This window comes from Gymnodraco acuticeps, unplaced genomic scaffold (assembly GCF_902827175.1).
Source record: "Gymnodraco acuticeps unplaced genomic scaffold, fGymAcu1.1, whole genome shotgun sequence".
NCBI lineage: Eukaryota > Metazoa > Chordata > Actinopteri > Perciformes > Bathydraconidae > Gymnodraco > Gymnodraco acuticeps.
The window spans coordinates 1-17,600 of NW_022991543.1; the positions used below are offsets into that span (position 1 = coordinate 1).

At 42.1% G+C, this 17,600-nt stretch overlaps 7 non-coding genes across 7 annotated transcripts; 6 read left to right on the forward strand and 1 right to left on the reverse strand.

Moving 5' to 3' along the window:
- Positions 1-55: 55 nt before the first annotated feature.
- On the forward strand, positions 56-138 carry trnal-uaa. Its single transcript has one exon. It is a non-coding gene; the product is annotated as a tRNA-Leu (tRNA).
- A 704-nt stretch (positions 139-842) lies between these two features.
- Positions 843-925, forward strand: trnal-uaa. Its single transcript has one exon. It is a non-coding gene; the product is annotated as a tRNA-Leu (tRNA).
- A 571-nt stretch (positions 926-1,496) lies between these two features.
- On the forward strand, positions 1,497-1,579 carry trnal-uaa. The gene has a single exon. It is a non-coding gene; the product is annotated as a tRNA-Leu (tRNA).
- Positions 1,580-2,285: 706 nt separating this feature from the next.
- On the forward strand, positions 2,286-2,368 carry trnal-uaa. The gene has a single exon. It is a non-coding gene; the product is annotated as a tRNA-Leu (tRNA).
- Positions 2,369-2,939: 571 nt separating this feature from the next.
- trnal-uaa lies at positions 2,940-3,022 on the forward strand. Its single transcript has one exon. It is a non-coding gene; the product is annotated as a tRNA-Leu (tRNA).
- Positions 3,023-3,726: 704 nt separating this feature from the next.
- On the forward strand, positions 3,727-3,809 carry trnal-uaa. Its single transcript has one exon. It is a non-coding gene; the product is annotated as a tRNA-Leu (tRNA).
- Positions 3,810-7,321: 3,512 nt separating this feature from the next.
- On the reverse strand, positions 7,322-7,413 carry trnar-ucu. Its single transcript is given in 2 exon segments — positions 7,322-7,357; positions 7,377-7,413. It is a non-coding gene; the product is annotated as a tRNA-Arg (tRNA).
- Positions 7,414-17,600: the final 10,187 nt, after the last annotated feature.

The window sequence follows — 17,600 nt, forward strand, 5'->3', positions numbered from 1 at the left end:
TACTCATGACCTTTGACAATAGATCAATTTGATGCTCTAATTCCTGTTCATCCTCACCAGGATGGCCGAGTGGTTAAGGCGTTGGACTTAAGATCCAATGGGCAATAGCCCTCGTGGGTTCGAACCCCACTCCTGGTAAGTTCTTAGCTTCTGCAGATACAGCGACATATTGACATAATAAATGCACTGGAAGGGAGAAGCAGATCCCTTGAACACAACAAACATATCCTGTTGGCTAACTCTGGCGCATTTACAGAAATGTCAATCAATGTGCACTGTCCCTGTCAAATAAATATATAAAAAAAATAATTAAAAAACGGCCATCGCAAATGACAAGTAAAAACAAAAGAGTTTAGTTTGTAAATAAAATACACTTAATTATTAATCGCTAAGTTTCCATTTCCTACATTGTGTCTTGCACAGTTTGAACGGGTACGGCCCGTCCACACAGCGGCGTGCGTTGAAGCTTCCAACGCTTCTGCCCATTCACTTTGAATGGGGTGACGTCACTTTTAGCCGAACTGCATCGTGGGAAGCGACGCGGAGCGTTGCTGGTGTGGCTCGCTGCAAAAGTTGAGCAATGATCAACTTTTGACGCCTCGGCAGAAGCGTCAGCCAATCGAATCATATGCCAGTACAAGCTCTAGCCAATCAAACCGCTGCTTGTGTGTCAGGGGCGGGAGATTCATGTGATTGGTTGTTGGTCGAGTGTCAGACACGCCCGCCGGCAAGCGTCAACGCACGCCGCTGTGTGGACGGGCCGTTAAGGTATCCATGAGCTTAATATATTTTCTCATGACCTTTGACCATGGATTATTTGTATGTAAGTGCTGTTCATCCTCACCAGGATGGCCGAGTGGTTAAGGCGTTGGACTTAAGATCCAATGGGCAATAGCCCTCGTGGGTTCGAACCCCACTCCTGGTAAATCTTAACTTCTGCTTCACCAACACTAATCGTCCACACGCTTCTGTCGTGTTGAAGCTTGCCAGTCTGGCACTCGACCAACAACATTAATATCCCGCCCCGGACACACAAGCATGTGCTTTGATTGGCTAGTGCTCATACTGGCAAATTATTTGATTGGCTGACGCTTGAAAAGTTGAACTTTTCTCAACGTTCGAAGCGAGCAACGGAGGCAAAGCGATGCGACGGAACCACAATGCAGTTCGGCAAAGCTTGACGTCACCCCATTCAAAGTGAATGGGAGGCATCTCCGTTGAAGCACGCAACGGAACCGTGTGAACGTACCGTAAGGGAGAAGCAGGTCCCTTCAACGCAACAAACGGTGATACGGTAGCAATTCTAAGAAAATGACAAAGTAAAAAAAAGTTGAGTTTGTATATAAAAAACTGTCAATAATTACTCGCTCTTTTTTACATTTTGTTTAAATTTTGTCTTGCACAGTTTGAGTGGTTAAGGTATCCATTCGATTAATTTAATTTCTCATGACCTTTGACAATAGATCAATTTGATGCTCTAATTCCTGTTCATCCTCACCAGGATGGCCGAGTGGTTAAGGCGTTGGACTTAAGATCCAATGGGCAATAGCCCTCGTGGGTTCGAACCCCACTCCTGGTAAGTTCTTAGCTTCTGCAGATACAGCGACATATTGACATAATAAATGCACTGGAAGGGAGAAGCAGATCCCTTGAACACAACAAACATATCCTGTTGGCTAACTCTGGCGCATTTACAGAAATGTCAATCAATGTGCACTGTCCCTGTCAAATAAATATATTAAAAAAATAATTAAAAAACGGCCATCGCAAATGACACAAGTAAAAACAAAAGAGTTTAGTTTGTAAATAAAATACACTTAATTATTAATCGCTAAGTTTCCATTTCCTACATTGTGTCTTGCACAGTTTGAACGGGTACGGCCCGTCCACACAGCGGCGTGCGTTGAAGCTTCCAACGCTTCTGCCCATTCACTTTGAATGGGGTGACGTCACTTTTAGCCGAACTGCATCGTGGGAAGCGACGCGGAGCGTTGCTGGTGTGGCTCGCTGCAAAAGTTGAGCAATGATCAACTTTTGACGCCTCGGCAGAAGCGTCAGCCAATCGAATCATATGCCAGTACAAGCTCTAGCCAATCAAACCGCTGCTTGTGTGTCAGGGGCGGGAGATTCATGTGATTGGTTGTTGGTCGAGTGTCAGACACGCCCGCCGGCAAGCGTCAACGCACGCCGCTGTGTGGACGGGCCGTTAAGGTATCCATGAGCTTAATATATTTTCTCATGACCTTTGACCATGGATTATTTGTATGTAAGTGCTGTTCATCCTCACCAGGATGGCCGAGTGGTTAAGGCGTTGGACTTAAGATCCAATGGGCAATAGCCCTCGTGGGTTCGAACCCCACTCCTGGTAAATCTTAACTTCTGCTTCACCAACACTAATCGTCCACACGCTTCTGTCGTGTTGAAGCTTGCCAGTCTGGCACTCGACCAACAACATTAATATCCCGCCCCGGACACACAAGCATGTGCTTTGATTGGCTAGTGCTCATACTGGCAAATTATTTGATTGGCTGACGCTTGAAAAGTTGAACTTTTCTCAACGTTCGAAGCGAGCAACGGAGGCAAAGCGATGCGACGGAACCACAATGCAGTTCGGCAAAGCTTGACGTCACCCCATTCAAAGTGAATGGGAGGCGTCTCCGTTGAAGCACGCAACGGAACCGTGTGAACGTACCGTAAGGGAGAAGCAGGTCCCTTCAACGCAACAAACGGTGATACGGTAGCAATTCTAAGCAAATGACAAAGTAAAAAAAAGTTGAGTTTGTATATAAAAAACTGTCAATAATTACTCGCTCTTTTTTACATTTTGTTTAAATTTTGTCTTGCACAGTTTGAGTGGTTAAGGTATCCATTCGATTAATTTAATTTCTCATGACCTTTGACAATAGATCAATTTGATGCTCTAATTCCTGTTCATCCTCACCAGGATGGCCGAGTGGTTAAGGCGTTGGACTTAAGATCCAATGGGCAATAGCCCTCGTGGGTTCGAACCCCACTCCTGGTAAGTTCTTAGCTTCTGCAGATACAGCGACATATTGACATAATAAATGCACTGGAAGGGAGAAGCAGATCCCTTGAACACAACAAACATATCCTGTTGGCTAACTCTGGCGCATTTACAGAAATGTCAATCAATGTGCACTGTCCCTGTCAAATAAATATATTTAAAAAAAAAATGTAAAACGGCCATCGCAAATGACAAGTAAAAACAAAAGAGTTTAGTTTGTAAATAAAATACACTTAATTATTAATCGCTAAGTTTCCATTTCCTACATTGTGTCTTGCACAGTTTGAACGGGTACGGCCCGTCCACACAGCGGCGTGCGTTGAAGCTTCCAACGCTTCTGCCCATTCACTTTGAATGGGGTGACGTCACTTTTAGCCGAACTGCATCGTGGGAAGCGACGCGGAGCGTTGCTGGTGTGGCTCGCTGCAAAAGTTGAGCAATGATCAACTTTTGACGCCTCGGCAGAAGCGTCAGCCAATCGAATCATATGCCAGTACAAGCTCTAGCCAATCAAACCGCTGCTTGTGTGTCAGGGGCGGGAGATTCATGTGATTGGTTGTTGGTCGAGTGTCAGACACGCCCGCCGGCAAGCGTCAACGCACGCCGCTGTGTGGACGGGCCGTTAAGGTATCCATGAGCTTAATATATTTTCTCATGACCTTTGACCATGGATTATTTGTATGTAAGTGCTGTTCATCCTCACCAGGATGGCCGAGTGGTTAAGGCGTTGGACTTAAGATCCAATGGGCAATAGCCCTCGTGGGTTCGAACCCCACTCCTGGTAAATCTTAACTTCTGCTTCACCAACACTAATCGTCCACACGCTTCTGTCGTGTTGAAGCTTGCCAGTCTGGCACTCGACCAACAACATTAATATCCCGCCCCGGACACACAAGCATGTGCTTTGATTGGCTAGTGCTCATACTGGCAAATTATTTGATTGGCTGACGCTTGAAAAATTGAACTTTTCTCAACTTTCGAAGCGAGCAACGGCCGAGTGGTTAAGGTGTTGGACTTAAGGTCCAATGGGCAATAGCCCTCGTGGGTTCAATCCCCACTTCTGGTAATTTGTTTGTGTTTACTTGCACTTAGTTCCTGCTCAACACATTTATAAAACTCAAAAGTTAAGATACAGCAGTTAAGCATATCTGCCGTACTGTCTCAGACAGACGGGCAAAATGATTGTATAAGGGTATGACAATGGGTTTGGTGGTTCTGACCTGTCAATCATGCCACACATACTCCTGGTCTCTTAATAGTGATGACTTCCTCCTTCATTGAATAAAAGCATGGGTTGTAAATATTAATTGATTGAACTCCAGCTAAAGCAGTTCATATTAAAATGCCTTCTTAAAACCACTCTGACATACTATATGAGATAAAACCACAATATTGTACACGTGAAATTAAAACATCTTGTTGCCTTTTTACTAAATGCAACCAAGTCTTTTCACAGTGAACAGAACTCAGACCAAAATATTAACTTTAGACCCAAGATACTTCAATTTGATCTCATAATATAAAATGGGCAGATAGGGTTATAATGCTACTAAAATTGAACCCTTTTTACGATCCGACTCGTATGACTTTTTATGATGTATGGTACTTTCTATTTTGTGACTGATGAGTGTTGGAGCATTGGAGTGGTCTCTGTCTGAAACTTATATATAATATACCTCACAGAAAGAGAATGAGCAAACTGTGTAATGACACTTTTAGTATATTGTTTCTTGAAATTGCCCCTTTCTTGTTGACCTAATACAAGGTATATCTATATATGTATTACAGCATATAACCCTGAGTTTCACGTAAGGAAAACAGCTTTTGTTGCCAGTCAGAATTGCCTCTGAACAAAGTGCGGTGGGATGCAGAGGAGAAATGCTAAGCGGTGAAAAGGAATCAGCGTCGGTCTGATTGCTGGTGGAGCCTGATCTTTAAAGAGCTAAAGGCCAAAGCTAATAAGCGCTTGACTAGCAGACGTGTCCAGTGACAGGAGAACAGAACAAAGCAGACACTCTGACCTTTCCTCGTGAAGACTTGACCGGGGAAGAAGAAAAGAGAAAGAGATCGGAGGGAAACATCTCCGAGACAGAGAGGAGCGACAAAGATTTGCTGTGTCCACTTGGACAGAATAAATGAAAGTAATGTAATTGAGGTGAAGTGATGGCTGACGGCCCGAACACGTTGTGTCACGGCTGTCGTTTCGAATCAAAGAGATCTCCATGGTTTCTCTGCCCCAGTGTCTGTCAAGGCACCCAGAGCCACCCATTGAGGAAAGTAAAGAGCAATGGAGGTCAGGAGAGTGACACCAACGCACTCCCAGAGGAGATGTGGAGCGCATTGGTAGCTGACTGGGTTACAACTATGCCTAAGAAACACAAGTAGTGGTATGTTTTCAGATCGAGGCCTTACCATACAATCTGAGCAGTGCTGGAAGAAGTACTCACATTTTTTGTACAAATTCTATGGACTTAAAATACTTGTCCTTAATTGAAAATGTTACTTAAGATGAAGTTTTATAGTATTATATGATCCTGTTTTCATAACCACCAAAGACATAGTAGTAGCATTTCAATGTGGGGCAGATTCACTAACGATACAAGTAATGTTTGTAAATGTGGAGTACAGTACTGCATCTTATCATGTGTTTTGATATGTAAAAAGTAACTAGTAACTATGAGTGAATGACTTTATTTAGATAGTGCACTATTGTGAGTTATTCGCTGAGGTTCAGGAGAGGGCACCGTGCCAGGCACCCAGCAGCTCAGAGCTTAGCACAGACAGTCAGTATAGTGTAGGGCCTGGATGACCTTGGGAAGAAGACTGGACCTGTCGGACCTGGGCGAAGCCAAGAGGCGTGGGCTCGCCTGTTCTCCAATCAGAAATCTACAGCACCTCACTCAGAAATACACATATCCAATCAGAATATGACACCTTTATTCTGTAATAAGTATATGAAATGTGTTTTGACAGTTTTCGGGGCTCTGGAAGGAAGTGTGAGACAGTTAACTGCTTGGAGTGGAAACTGCTCCGGCCTGTGGATCACTGATCTCCAGAAACTTCAGCTGAGCATTTGTATTCCTTATCACAACTGAAATAAATCAGTTGTATTATAACGTTATCGCCTGGTCTGACTCCTTGCTTCGCAGAGGAATTTTGAACATGACAATAGCGGCTATTTTAATGTAAAGTAGGAAACTATTCAACAAATGGTCACAGGAGTTGTGACAGGGGAGTTTCAAATGCAGGTGTTTGATGTTATTTCATATCTGACATATCTGGGTTGCTTGGGTCTTGTACTGTTAAAAAAAACAACGCCATGCCATGTAGCCTCAAGGAAATCATGTTTTCAGAATGAGCTGCCTAATATTCTATAAGACAGCCACAGAGAGAGAGAGAGATAGGAGGAGAGAGATTCGACGAGAGATGACGAGCAGAGAGAGAGAGAGAGAGAGAGGAGAGAGAGAGAGAGAGAGAGAGAGAGAGAGAGAGAGAGAGAGAGAGAGAGAGAGAGAGAGAGAGAGAGAGAGAGAGAGAAGAGATGTAGAGGGACAGGATGGCAGTGAAAAGCCAGACAGGAAGTGGGACAGAGACACACAGCTTACAGCGATGCAGAATCAGCAGGAAAGGCATGTTACAGACGGGCTGTAATAAGTGCCAGGACCAGAGTAAGCGCTGGTCATTTGCATGAGAAAACAGAGTCAGGAGGGTAATTCCAGCCGTATGATAACTTGTCAGTCGGACACAGAGTCCAGCAGGAAGCTAATGGGCTCAACGCAGCACTGACAGAAGCAGCAGGCTGGAAAACACTGCAGGTTCTCTGCAGAGGAAGCAGGAGAGACACTTTCTAAAAGCAAACACAGAACGCTCACTTTGAGAAAGACATTTTGGAAAGAAATTTTGACTTGACATGTCATTTAGCTGACACTTTCATCCAAAGCCACTTACAGACACTTCAATCCTGTGGATGACATGCCTCCGGGAGCAATTTGGGGGTTAGGTGTCTTGCCTAAGGACATCTGAACATGTAGGCTGCATTGTACCTCCAACCTTTTGATAGATAGGTTATTATACTAATAAAGGACTGGATTACCTAAAGCCAGTTGAGTAGCACTTGAAATGTTTGGCTCTATGAAACCTGATATACTTATATGATTCTGTTTTCTTCAAGGTTGTGTCTTCCTGGTCGAATGTACTTATTGTAAGTCGCCTTGGATAAAAGCGTCAGCTAAATGCAATGTAATGTAATGTAATGTTGTCCCTTACAGCCTGCACCAACAGTCTCCCTATAAAACACGACTCTGGTGGGACTCGAACCCACAGCCTTTGAATTATATCTCTAACGATTGACTAGAAGTCCAATGCACTGTCCATTGCGCCACAGAGCCTCTCATTCCTGACATATATATATACAAATTATCCCTCAACTTGTAAAGTCTCCTTTTGGTTTTGTTCTCCACCAACAGCAAAATCATTTGCTGTTAAACCGTCCACTGTCCGCCAGCTCAAACACACTTTGTCTGTCTTGCTGTTTGATGATGGAAACATGAAGTGACTTTATCAAAGATGTTACATGTAAACCGCTGCCCATAGACTTCACTGTAAGGTTGTAGGCTGGAAAACCAAAACAAATAAGCTGAAAGACACAGATCTATTGAAACCAAGGCTGTTTTGCTGCCACACGTTCAGAAGTTTACAGTTGTATTCATTACAACGAATAACCAAAATGTATGGCTTTGGTCATGCTACCAGAACAGAACAAATAAAGACACATTGCACAGAGAAAGGGACGTCTATGGCTCATCCTCTGAACACAAGAATGGCGGTGGATTCCTGCACTCTTCCTATTCTCATGCCGAAGTGTCCTTGTCCCAAATTGCTCCCAAAGGCACAGCCATCGGTGTGAGTGAATTAGCATTAGCAGTTTAGCACCTTCTATAACATCCCTGCAAACGGTGTACAAATGTGTATGTTGGCAAAAAGTCCATTTACAATACTCCTAGAAGCAGTCCCTAGGGAGTAAGTGTTACTGTGCTAGGGTTAGCAGAGGAACGTTCCAGAGGTCACAAAGGAAGACTAGATACAGTATGCTCGATACTTGATTAGCTGGTTATTGTCCCACAGTCAGTTCTAATTTCTCACTCTTTGGGAAAGCGATGGCTGTGGCACAATAATCGCTTTCATGTCTATTCCAGCATAATTGCAGAGGAGTCAGTGATAACTGTCAGCGTCGCCCAGGAAGAAAGAAACGGTTTAAAAACGAACACTGCTATTACCAGTTGGCAGGAAGACAGAAGTGGCTGAATTAGTTCGCACCAGAGAAAATGAAAATGTGACGTGCAGATGAAGCGAAACAAATTATTACAAAAACAAACGTACAGAAGACAGACAGAGACACGTTAAGATTAAGGAAGAAAAGAGGAAGAGGAGAGCCAGAGAGAGAGAAAGGGAAATAGTTCATTCTTCCTCAGGTTCCTGATAAAAGGCCATTCGCCTCCAATCAATAGACTATCAGGGCTTTTTATCCCCTCCTGGTGTCAGACCCAGAGCTATTAGGCCTCCTCTGTGAGCAGACACATCAGGTCAGAGTCTGAAGCACCACCTCCAGTCTCACTGTAGAGAGAAACTGCTGCTGGGTTATTTAAAGTGTCTCTGTGGGAGAAAGGTTACATGAGGTCGCTGTTTCCCTTTGGCAGAGTCACAGACAGTCTTATCGTCTTTTAATAATCCTTCTTAACACTTTGATCCCGATTGAAATATCTCAACAACAGTTGGATGGATTGCCAAAGAACTTTGTGGAAACATTTATATTACCCTCAGGATGGATTTTAATAGCTTTGGCGATCCTCTGACTTTTCATTTCACTCTAAAATCAGGTCAAAATGTGAACAATTCTCTGGTTTTATAATAAAATACCTGAAAAATACTATAAATAATGACCATGAGCCTAGCATCGACTGCTAATTAGTATGCTAACACCAGAATGATGAACATTATAAAAGTCGAACGTGGTCAAATCAGCAGCATTAGCATTTTGAGCTAGCATTTAGCTCAAGGTGATGTGTACATAAGTGGCTTTCGACTGTTGTTTGAATACTGTACCATAGAATATGACCGACAGAACAAATATAATCCTGCTGCAGTGCTCATGTCTTGTTAGGAAGCTAATTCCTTAGATTTACTTAATATTCAATGTTTTGTGTCATGAAATGTGGAGCTATGGTCTATTTAGGGTTGCCAACTTCCAGAAATGGAGAAACGGGACATATGCATGTGTACCACGTAGATTTTCGGGTTTCTGGCGTATTTAGTTGCTTTTTTTGTTACTTTATTTCGGTTTTAGGGTTAGGGTTATGTTATTTAATTATTTTGGGGGAGCCAGCCCCTAGGGTTCGAAAATGTTTTTTGTGGTCAAACCCCCCAAAACCCTCAAAATGCATAGAAAACTATGCATACCTATAACACAATACAAACACAATGGTCTTACACCTGCATTAGGCTACTACATCACATTGTACATCAGCATGTTCAAATTGGATAGGTGGGCACTATAGGACATCTGGGCACCTCGATGTACAATTGGCTATTTTGTCCAAAATGTTAAAAAATACAATATTTGAAAAATGGTATTAAGTAATGCAAAGTATACATGATGTGAACATGCACGGTACATCATTATTAGACTTAATGTTATCCTTCAACCAACCATTTCCCCAGCATTTTCCCATCAATCAGCTGACTGACACACACAACACACACACACACACACACACACACACACACACACACACACACACACACACACACACACACACACACACACAACACACACACACACACAACACACACACACACACACACACACAACACACACACACACACACACACACACAGAAGACCCGAGACAGATCTCCACTCACGGGCTTTACCCAATTGTGTTTTTCTTCCACTGTTTGTTGTAAGACACAAGTCTTTTCTTTTTAGAAGGGCCAGGGCCCAGAACCACATCCTCTCTCTCTTCTCCTCTTTCATCATCACCTCCTCCACCGGCAGCGCTCATTTCCCCACACGACTGAACAGGCTGACATGCCACACAAACAATGATGCCGCGGTCCTAGCTCCCTTCACATACAGCACACAAACACACAGGCACGCAGCCAGACACATTACATTGCGCGCAAACAGAAACATATTTTGTATTTTTCCCTTTACACGGGAGTCCGGGACAAACAAAGTCACGTACGGGACACGCCCCTTTTGGCTCAAATACCGGGCGTCCCGGCTAATACGGGACGGTTGGCAACCCTAGGTCTTGCTACATCTGTGAGAACAACATATTCACATTACCTGGATGCTTCTGAATGTGTGTAATATTATGGATTCCAGCTGACTGTCTGATTAAATCCTTGGTAAAGATGCTGTGTCAGTGATATTCCAAAACTGTTAATCCCTGCTCACTTAGAGGCTAAATGAATAGAGAGCGGGTGGAAATGAGATGGAGATGTTTCATGTATTAATTGATTTCCTCAGCGAGCAGCTGGGAACGCTCTCCGGGAACCTGCACCATGAATGTTGCTGAGGAGGAAATATGACACACACAGCTTTCCTTATTTTACTACTACATGCTAAAGCTGGATTAGGGTAATGCCTGAAAGCGACCACCGTTGGGAAGTTGTTTGTCAACCTATTTGATTTGCTGTCGAAGCAAAAGCTGCATCTCCTGCTGCTACAGTCACACGTTAAATGATGTTGTCTATTACGTTCTTAGAGTTCTTCCACACGGCTCAAGCTGGTTTTTTCTATTTATATTTCAGACTTTAACGTCTCTACAACACTCAGAGGATGTAATCACTAGTTTAGTAGTTTTTACTCAAAACAGACCTACAGTATTACGGAGGGGACATGGAGAAGAAGAAAAAAAAATGTTGAAAAAATAAATAAAAAATGTTTTGCGAGATCTCGCAAAACCCCGTGGCAGTTTGTAGACGGTCCCTAAGCACTCCTCTCCCTGCTCCAGCTGCAGATTGTGACCAATTCTTGATGTTTATCTCGGATGACGGCGCGTATCGAACTGTTCTGATAAAAACGACTCTGTAGCTCGTTGTCTACCTTGCTATGATTGTAAAGTCATGTTGATTGTATTTTTACAACGTTATGTTCATGAGTTATTGATCCGCGAAATTCGAATCTGTCAATAACTCAGCTCAGAGGGATGTGCATGTCCATCTGAGCTGAGTGTTCTCTTGAGGTGTCTACACTTATGTGAAACCCTTTATATATACAGTCTATGTGTGAAACCCGTGCCTATTGACAAGCACTGATGTTATATCTTTATATTTAAGGCCAAGCTCAAAGTAAAATCGATGAACCACTCCATTGTTGTGGTTTCTGTGTTGCCGTAGCAGCCGAACTGACCAGGAAGTACATTGAGCTAAATGAAAGGTTTTGCGAGATCTCGCAAAAGTATTGCGAGATCTCGCAAAACATTATTATTATTATTTATTTCAAATAAAAAAAAAATCTTCTCCATGTCCCCTAGGGGGCTCCGTACAGTATAGTACAGTGATTCTCAAATGGGGGTACGCGGACCCCTAGGGGTACGTTGGGGTACTGCAGGGTATACGTGAGATTTAAAAAAATACCATGCATGATTACAAAAATAATCTTAGTACAATAAGTTAAATAGAAAACACAATTTTATATAAAATATTCCTAGAACCTCATATAAACATGTCAAATTGGTGTATTGTATTTTATAGTTTTGCATAATATATCATTTTGTTCATTGGTTTGTTAAACAGATATTACTTCAGTAATTTTTTTTCTTTTTTCATGCATAAAATGAAAATATCCTTAGTTTGTTGTAAAGGAGTGAATAAATCACACACTGAGGGAACATCACTATATTGGAATTATTTGTATAGGCTTTTTCGATCAAACATTTTCGGGGTCGGTCAGGGGGTACTTGACTGAAAAAAGTTTGAGAAGCACTGGTATAGTACAACATCAACCAGGAAATATCAACCCTATGCTGAGAATGATGAGATATTTCTAAGAGCACCTACAGATGGGCCCACATTTACTTTTATTTTTTGATCGAAAAGACAAAGTTTGTCAAGTTATTGTTAGTAAGTTTTAACTGAAGGTATTCACATGTCTTTTTTAATTAATATCTGACACATTTGGCACTGCTGTCTCTTGTAAGAGTTAATAAGAGACCAGGATATGTCAGCAGCATTACAGAAGACTGGCTTTGGTGTCAGCAAAAGGGCAACGATGGAAATTACCTTCAACATGAAGCCTTCACCACATGACATAGAGTGTGACCTTTACTCCTTTCTACTGTGGAAGTCTTAGAAGTGATTAAAGTCTTCAGCCGCTCTTAAAAAGTAAAATCTTATCTTTAAATTGATGAAGTGTGCTGGAAACTGTAGCAGGTTGACATGCTAGCACCACAGCAGAGAGCCTTGTCAATCCACTGTTTCCTGAAATCAAAGTCAGATCGGCAAACAAAGCGAGTGGCAGCACTTTGCAACCAAAACACTGTTTGCTCAAAGGCTCGAGCATCAAACCAGCTGATGACACGGCAGAAATCTGCGGGCTCTGCTTCTTTAGTTCCCCTGGTGGTGAAAATCATTCAGATCCAGATTAAACCCATCCCACCCTTCCAGGCTTTGATGTGGGGATAAAGCAGTGAAGCTCGTTCCCCGCAGAAAGCCCCACAACAAACCATGATCTTCATTTTGTCAAAGCCTCACATCAATATCCAGCACAGGACTCCCTGCTGGGGCTTTGTGTTGGGCGAACACACATTCACATTTATCCTCGTGGCAAAAACCTTCACTATAAACAGAGAATGAAGACGGGACATTAGTCTGTAGGATTTGATCCTTCTCAGTACAAATTATTCTTTATTTGTTATGTTTTTGTGTCCTGAGCTCAAATGAAGTCTCTTCACAACTGAGTGAAACTGCAGCAGAGCAGCTTGGGAGTTACAGAGGAGAGATTGGCCACCACCTTCATCTCTATTAGACTTCTAAGATAAGATAAACAATTATTGATCCCTGTAGGGAACTCAGGTGTTAAAGCAGCAACAGGAGTACGATTGAAACCCAGGACAGGTAAGAGTTCACACAAGGATAAAAAGAATGAGAAATACAGAATGTAATAAACAGACTCACACACTGTATAAACCGTATTCCCTATAGCTCTGAAACAATACCAACAATAATGCTAGTAATGTGGATTTAGCCGAACTATGTACATCTGTATCCTGTCTTTCTTACCGTCTCTCCTGTTGAGTTTGGCGAAGCCCGGCGCGTGGCTGCTGGACAGCTGAGAGGAGCTTCTGAAGGACGATGGAGGTAGATTGGAAACCAATGAGCTGTCACACACGTCTGTCAACCAATCACAAAGCAGAAAAAAAACATACATTTTAAAACAAGGCTTGAACTTAAACAGTTTAAAGATGCAAATAAAGATGTGTAGACTCTGCGGTCTTAAAATCCCCACAATGCTTTGCGCACGGACCAATTTCCAAATCTTTGGCGGAAATCGCGCTCCATTTAAGGCGGGCCTCGCATACGACGCACACCTGTTAGCCTGTTCCACCATTCTTTCGTTTTCCGAGGCTAGGAAGGATTCTTGCCTCGCTTCTGAAGCAAGTAACTCGGAGGTACACGTGCTACCAAGGAAGCGTCCTCGACATTGAGAAACAACCCCTATTTCAGGTTTCTAATCAAAAACATGTTTAAAAAAAACTGACGGGGGGACCAGAAGTGCTAAAATGCTAACTCATTCCCGGGTTTTAGGACTCATTCCTTCAACAAGTACTGGTGATTGTAATGTCAATGAACTTCACTTATAGTTCACCACACGTTTTGCACGGCACTTCCATACTTTAGCCAGAGTAATGACCGACATGTCAAATTTGCCTTAAAACGAGCTACCTTTGAACACATTATCTCTACATGCACATCAGCATCCAGTCATCGTTCCAGATGAAAAAACTGAGATGTTTGGAATAGAGTAGAAAGTTCAACAGGAGCACCACAACACTTATCCTGAGTGATTCCGCACTAAGAGATTCAAGAAAGGCTAAATACCACAAGCAAAGGGCAGGATCACCAGGTTGTTGTTTGTCTCAAGAGCTGAGGTGTAGAGTTGTATCAATGATTCGGCAGGTTAGATGTCAGCGAAGTGAAAGCAGGCCTTTGACGTTACACTGCAGTCTGTCAGTAGTTTAACACAGGAACGTCTCCTCTCTCGGCACGAGATTATTGAGGGTCAAAATCGTAAAAGGAGATATGTCCAAACTCTTCTCCAGAGTGGAAAACACAGCTGAGGGGTCGGCAGTTAAAACCACGCTGAGGATATCACAATATCACACGCAGCTGGAGATAGATTATCATTTCCCATCTGTTCGTCTGGGAGAAAAAGTGTTGGGTTGTTAAAGACAGAAGGACGAGAGCGCACTGAGGCTGAGAGGGGGAAATAATCAGCAATAGAGAAATACATGATGTCATTGAATAAGGTAATACACAAAGAAACCTTTCAATCAAACGTTTGTCACAGCTCCATCATCATTCCTTTTGAGTCTGTGGATATTAGCGAGTGGCACTAATCACAGAGAGGCATGCTTCATGTCCCCAGGTGGAAGCAGGTCTTTCAGCTGTAATGGCACCATACAGTAGGAGATGAATGAACAGTGTAATAATGTTGTAGCAGGACAGGGGGAAAAGTAAACACACACCTACAGATTCCCTGAGAAAAAGGGGAGTGGCTAATCAAGAGAGAAGCTGGAGGAAACCAATCAAGGAAATGATTGGCACCTGTGTGCTGTTAAAAGGAGGACAGCATGTCGTTCAAAAAGAAGAGAAAGAACCAAGAGGAAGTCGGTCCGACGGCGTTGTTATCAGCTGTTCCACCATGGTTGCTACCTCAACCTGTAATAGATGTATCCTTATTGAAACGGTTACATTACACTTCTGTTAGACAGCTATATGCCATACATTTTTGCACACATTCACAGTAAATATGTATTCAGTATGATAGCTGTCTAACAGAAGTTAAATTCATTTCTCACTTATTCTGACAATGTACTTAACCCCAAATAAAAGAACCCAATAAAAAGAGTTGTTAAATAATAGTGAAGTCACGTTGTAATAACAATAACTCATCCCTCTCGAGTTTCCTTTTTGAGCTTTGCCAAAAGCCACTGTGTCAAGTGTCCTACTTGGGTTGCCGTACGGAGTTGTCCAATATGGCGGACCATCTCGCACATGCGCACTGCAGATAGGGCAGTGACAGTCGGATCTAACAAGGAAGAAAGTGGATTCTTATGGACTTCATCAGAGAAATCAGGCTATTTTTGGGAGTTTTGCCACTGAACCCAGGAGCTGTTGGGGAAACATTCCTCTTCCTAGTTAAAACCTGCAACCCGGTGATCTACTCCGGCCTGTCACCCTCAGATAAGTTATTCTCACTACACCAATATCATTTCCCCTCCTCTTGCACTCTACACCCACACACCACACTCTGGACAGGAAAAAGAGAACTTTACAAGTTACTTTCACACTTCCCTATCCCCTGAACTACACTCTTACCCTGAGTGACAAAGGACAACAAAAGACTTCTTCCCCCCCCCACTCACTCACAGTCAATCCCCATGATGTAAACAATCGTAGGCTCTCGGAGTCACATAAGTGATGGATGTTTTGTGAGTTAATGTGACTTATTTGTTTGTGTTTTTGTATCTACTGGATTTAAGTTGTTCTGATAAATGATCTGTGACATGAGTTGTTTGTTTAATGTACTGATTATTATTTGGGGTTAAAAAAATACAGACATTTTATGTTGATTATTATTTTTCCTTTGTAAACTTCAGTAGCTAGGTCACCGGGCAACCCTCTGTTTCTGCGTGTTTAAGCATATCATTTTTTGACAGCTGGCTATATTAAATATTCCTCTGTCTGGCGCCCAAATTAAATGCATTCGTTCAGGGATAACACCTACGCTACAATGTGGATGAATGGATGCTGTGATCATGTGGTGTTGTTAAGATGAACGGCTCATTACAGGCTGATCCTGATGGAGACTAATCAGCGTTGTCAGAAGAAACCTTCATGTTTCATTCTTTAATGCTTTATAGATGACTGAAGGCAATCAAAACGTCATATTGTATACCTAATGATATTATTATCATATTAATTGGCTTCTCTTTGCAATCAAACCCCATTTAATATACTGTATTATATATAGAACAATATGCAATTGTGAAGTTGTACAAATTCAATGGTGTTGAGATATTGTAGGAAGGAGGTTGCAATTTAAACTTAATAAAGGATCAAAATGTCATATTGTATACCTAATGATATTATTAGTGTCAATTGTTGTTAATAGACTTATATATAGACTTATAGACGTATAGACGTATAAACTCACTCTGGATGTTGGTTTTGTTACAAATGAAATCACTGGGGATGTGTTTCTGCAGCGTTTAAAAAAAAAATGGATTTGAACAACAGCACCCAGGAAAGTATAAAGACTTTTCTGGAAAGCATAATATATTTTCTGACTCCACGACATATCGAGCCACAAATCGTTTTGGTTTTGGTCAAAAGGGCAAATTATGTGAAAGAATGTAAGTGAATGTAAATGTGATTGAAAAACAACAATTAAGTATAGCAATTATCAAATGAAACAATTTCCACTACCTGGATACATAGTAGACCTTACAGTAAAAGACACATACGCGTTTGTTATTGTACGAGCAACACACACAGAGTTTCAGCTCAATAAATATTCAAAGCTTCCTCCTCTGTAATCTAGCGCTGCCTCCATCTAAAGCTGTTAATGGATGTTGTTCTCCACCGCTGAGATGAGAGCCAATTACTGTGACTCACGCTCGGTCTGATCCCTGCACACAACTCTGACAACAACGCTTTCGCTTCCATTACTCCGTCAACATTAGTGTACTTCCTCTCAACAGCAGCCATGATTTCACTGTTTCAATAACCCTCCATTAATTGACTAGTTTCACAACAGCATTAAAACATTGGTTGCATTCCAATAGTCCATTTAGCTTAGGAACCTTCCTAACGGAGTGAAATGACCCGGAAGTCCCTCAGTGGCAGCCATGATAAGTGCTGTTCCAATTCTCCAAATGAAAGGAAAGGAGGTTTCAAACTTCCTTTATAACCTCCTTTAGCTTAGGAACCACTGGACCTCCCTAACCGAAAGGAGAGGAGAAAGTGCTGCCCCACAATGCATTGCAGCCGCAGCATTTGCCGTCACTCAACAGTCGGCCGTTCACGGAAACAACCGATTATGACGGAGAAATTATATCATGAAAGTTACGGTGCTTATTAAGCATTTTAAAACGTATGTGGTAAGTTGCCAAAGTGCTTTTTTTTTAACGTTCATCAGTATTATAATCAAAAAGAGAAATATGAACGTTAGTTTTTACTGAAATTATCAAATAAAGTCAAAATCTCACAGTCTTTACTGAGCTGTGTGGGGTTTGTTCAACTTTTAAAAGATGTTTGAATGGTGATAAACACAGTGATAGATGTTA